Genomic DNA, 5304 nt, shown 5'->3' with positions numbered 1-5304 from the left:
GCCAAACAAACTGTGTTTAAGTCGGTTACAGCCCCTAGGGCTTGCTTAGCCAGGACTGGAGTCTCACACTAACAACCACACACACACACACACTCGTGACACAGGGCACACCGAAGCGGTTGTATTTTCGTTGCGTTTAGTTTGTTGTCGTTCCTCCCGCACCTCCAGTTAGCACGCTTATCTACGTATGGTGTTATAGAAGTTCCAACATACAGTACACACAAAATGGACTATTGGTGCGGCGTTCATATATTCGGCGTTTTTTTAATTTTAGTCAACTCTCAATCGGTAGATTTCACCCGGTCGTGGATCTCTTAATAACATAGTCGACGAAAGCCCCACGAATATGAAATGCTCGAGTAACGACGTTCGACGATTTTTTTTCCCTTGAAAATATCATCAGAACGGGCAATCGGTGAAGTGGGTAAAAAAAATTTCAGATTCATCTATGAGCCGATTATAACACAAACGCAGTCACTGCATTCTCGAACAAAGTGACTTTTTCATCTCATACTCTTAGGTTTTTTCGGTAAAGTCACGTGAAAATTCTACATTTGAAAATAACTAAAATAGTTATTTTAACTAATTAAATTAATTATTTTCATTTATTATTTTATCATTATGTTTTACCTACGTGACTTTACCGAAAAAACCTAAGAGTATGCATCCTTGCAGTCACGAAAGCTTCAAATCTTGTTCATCTCAGTTTGTATCTCCGTTTATCACCAGTACTCTTAAGTTACATTGGTGTCAGCGTCGGGGGCCTTGTCAATGGGTACATCTCTGCATACCAAAAATTGCCCTAAGATTGATACCACGGGGCAAAAGTAAATCTGGGACATCCGAGACCACCTGGCTAAAGATCGCGAAGGATGAGCTGCTAGCAGCGATCAGCCTCTCTTGGGGCGAGGCTTAACATGTTGCCAAGGACATGAAGGAGTGGGAGGGAACTCATTGTGGCCTCGTGTCCCGCAGGGGATGACGAGGATGAACTAACCAACTGACGAACTGGTGGGCAGCGGTTGTTGTCACTTGTGGCGCTTTCGTGATTATTATCCTACGTATAGTCAAGTTAAATTTTTGACTAAAAAAAAAATCAACATTCACGAACACTGCTTTTGTGGATACGATAGGAATATGCATGCGGGTATCACTTTTTGCAGGTACGTTTATTTTTTTCGTCACTTACACTGGTACCTGTTGACCGCCGTTTATATCTGTGTTTCTCCAATATGCAAACCGAAACAAGAAAATAATTCTCAATTTGAAATCGCAATTCGCTTAAATAAATAAATACACGTAAAAAGAACGAATACAGTACACGCAACACAATTCACCCAACCCCCGACTCCCCAAAATATAGGCATCTTGTAATATATTATGATATGATAATGATTTTACTGTAAGTGATTTTCATGTAAAAATATGACTTTTAAATAAAGTTAGCTTTCGTGCCGGTGCAATAAAAAAAACATCTCTACATTTTCCAAAGTTTTCTTTTCCTGCCCCACATAATCACAATTGTTTGTTTCCTGCTTTGTAACGTTTGCGAAAAAAATGCCTATTATTCTAGCTCTTATGTACAATAATGCACGAATCAATAAGTGTACAGTACATACGGTATACAGGGACTCCCCTGCTTACGAATGAGTTTGGTTCCAGAGGTCTGTTCGTAAGTTGATTTCATGTAAGTCCAACTCTACTCCCGTCGATTCCAAACATGTTTGTACGGCATGCACACTGAACACGGGGCATGGCTTTAAAAGTTGTATAATCTCCTGTAGACGTAGATGCCACTGGTCCTTCATGTTCTGCAGATGTAGATGCCATCACCGTCATCTATTGCGCGGCGGTTGAACTCACGACTCTCGGTTCGGACGGGCAACTGGACATACGGACAGGTTTGTTCATATCTCTGAAAGTTCGCGAGTTGTGGAGCCCCTGTATACTTTGGATGAAAATTGCAATGGCGAATGTAGTAGAGGGTTGCCACTCTAAAACCAGTCGGCCTTAAAAACTGTGCAGGTATCTCGCAGTAAAATTTCAGCCCAGCGGCACAACCCAATCCCTCACGACGTTTCATACGCTGTCTCCCCGACATACCTGGTCTTCACCCGAGGACGGCTGCTTGCGTTGTGGCCGAAACGTCGTGAGAATTATTTTATTATGTTTTATTTTTATTATTTTATTACTTCCCTTTTACGTGACTTTACCGAAAGAACTAAGAAGATGAATCCCTGCAGTCACGAAAGCTTTAAAATAATTGTATTGTTTTATTTTTATTATTTTATTATTTCCCTTCTACGTGACTTTACCGAAAGAACCAAGAAGATGAATCCCTGCAGTCACGAAAGCTTTAAAATAATTTTATTATGTTTTATTTTTATTATTTTATTATTTCCCTTCTACGTGACTTTACCGAAAGAACCAAGAAGATGAATCCCTGCAGTCACGAAAGCTTTAAAATAATTGTATTATGTTTTATTTTTATTATTTTATTATTTCCCTTCTACGTGACTTTACCGAAAGAACCAAGAAGATGAATCCCTGCAGTCACGAAAGCTTTAAAATAATTTTATTATGTTTTATTTTTATTATTTTATTATTTCCCTTCTACGTGACTTTACCGAAAGAACCAAGAAGATGAATCCCTGCAGTCACGAAAGCTTTAAATCGAAATTTGACTGCTTTAGTTGTTTAGTTTGTTGTTTCTGTCCCCGTACTGCCGATTAGTACGGTTGGCTACGTGCGTATGGTGGTGCGAAAGAAGTTCAACATACGTACGCGCGTCAAATATTATCGTGTGCTGTGTTATTTCGAAGGTGTTTCGGGATGACCTGATTGTTCTTGTTAATCGATTGTTAATTGAGGGATGCTTTAAACTTTCAGTGACGACAAAACCATGCCACTGTTCACTTACCACATTCCTTCCCTTCTCCTGCTCGCGTTCGCTCTCGCGGTTTAAATACAGTCGTCGGTGTGCCCACCGCTGACTCGCTTTGTAAGATGCTGGCTGATACCTAGTGTAGACGTACAAGATCCCATCTTTGTGTTTTACAATAGCGTATATATTTTTTTCAAAAAATCTCAGCACATTCGTCAAAGAGCACTGCGCCAAAAATAAATGTAAAAAAAGTATGCAACGCATAACACCTCGGGAGGACCGCCGGCTCCTACCTCTACGGCTTATGTGCTGCGGGAAGGGGGCCTTTGCTGTGAGACATCACCTGTTATATAACGTGGGACCTTTTTTTGTCCAGTATCAAAGTCTGAAAAAACAAGGATAGTTTTGACCCTTTCTGGCAATAAAATAGGTGTTAAGATTCCTCGAAAAAGGTTTCCACTTGGTGTTTTAACATCCCAACACCTGTTTTATTGCCAGAAAGGGTAAAACCTATTACAACATTTTAACACCTGTTATATATTCTTGGTTCTTTCGGTAAAGTCACGTAGAAGGGAAACAATAAAAGAATAAAAATAAAACAATAACATTTTCACGACGTTTCGATTGCAACACAAGCAATCGTCATCAGGTGTGGTTTTCACACCTGATTAGATTTGTATTTTTATTCTTTTATTATTTCCCTTCTACGTGACTTTACCGAAAGAACCAAGAATATGAATCCCTGCAGTCACGAAAGCTTTCATTTGAAACCTGTTATATACTTATTTTTTTGGGGAGGGGGGGGGGCAGTGTTTTTGACGAACGTGCTGAGTTTTGTTTTGTTTGTTATTTGTGATCGTGTACCGCCGCCAACCCAACAGCAGCAGCAGCTTCACCACCAAACGAGGTGTTTCATTGACACGACGTTAAGCCACTTCTCTCTCAATGGCCCATGCGTTGCCCATGATTTGGCCATGTTCGGTACACGAAACAAAAATGATCTCAAACGATGTCAATTAATAAAGACGGTTATTATCGTGACGTTTCGTTCTTTCCTACTGAGATCTAGGAATACAATCTGCCCCTCGTGAAAGGGATATTACTTCGTTAAATCAACAAAGCAATCGACAATCATTGTCACGTGCACTGCTCCACCAATCTGGAAAACAAGCGAAAACGAGGGCCTGAGAGTTGGACGTTGGCGAGCGGCTGAAAAACGTTGCCTGACTTGCAACTTCAAAGGAACGAATTACAGGCTCAACATGCTATTTGGGAATGGCAATGTTTAATTCAGGAGTTCAGCCATGAAGGGCAAAGTACGTGCCTACGTGCAGTGGTGGCACTCAGGCGTAAGCAAAAGCTTAGGGCCCAAGAAACTCATGAGGACCTAGATTAATTTATACATTTAGGGGTGAACCAAATATCAGTTCGAATTCAATTTCTAGCAAATATATTTTTTAAAAAACCTAACAAATCTCTCTTTCTCACCTCGTTTCCGTCCGTATCTCTCTCCCCTTGTCGAATACAACCTTCTTTGCTTGCCTACTTCGCTCTCATTTTCACTTCACCTCTGTCCTATCCGTTTCTCGCTTCTCTTATCTCACCGCATCTCTATATTTTGGGGGCGCCACGGTGGCGAGATGTTAACTACCGTGCCTGATATGCAGGAGGTCGTGGGTTTGATCCTGCCTCCCACGCCAGCTCACGTGGATTTTTCTCCGGGTCCTCCGGTTATTTCCATCCACATTTTGAATTGACGTCACGCGTTTAGAGTATTTGGCTGCTATACATTTTCCACGTGACGATGAGCCACTTCGTTGAGCTATCATTTGTGGCCAGGTCGCTTCTGAAAAAGAGCTACATAACTCAGTGGGTCTTACCTGGTAAAATAAAAACAGTTATATTTTGTCTACATTCAGTTACATTCTATACATTCATATCATCGCATTGCAGCTTTTATATCTCTGTATATATATGAAACTCCCATCTCACTGGGAGTTCATGAATTGAAATGTGGGGGATGGGGGCAGAGGAGGAGAGCCAAACATTTTTTTTTGCTCAGACTTCCCAATGTGGCATTGTTTCTTTTGTCAACGTGTTCACATCTTCGGTGGGATACTTAAAAAATGCATTACCAAAAAACATTTTACACGACGTACAATATATAAGTTCACGCTGCATCGTTGGCATGCTTGTTCATTTACAGTTCCTCTTCGTTACATGTGTTCAACCCAATAACTTAGACACACACAAAAACATCGACTGCATAAAAAAAAGTGATTTATCAGATGTGAACTGAATGTTCGGCGTTCACCACTCAATGTTCAGAAAGGGGGGCACGAATTCCCCCCCTTTTTTTTCCTCCACGCCGCATCAAACACCTGAAAGCTTCGTCTGCTTCGACGATGGCCGCCCCCATC

Source organism: Lampetra fluviatilis, chromosome 54 (genome assembly GCF_964198595.1).
Source record: "Lampetra fluviatilis chromosome 54, kcLamFluv1.1, whole genome shotgun sequence".
Taxonomy (NCBI): Eukaryota; Metazoa; Chordata; class Hyperoartia; order Petromyzontiformes; family Petromyzontidae; genus Lampetra; species Lampetra fluviatilis.
The sequence above is the reverse complement of the archived record's forward strand: the minus strand, read 5'-3'. Positions refer to the sequence as shown.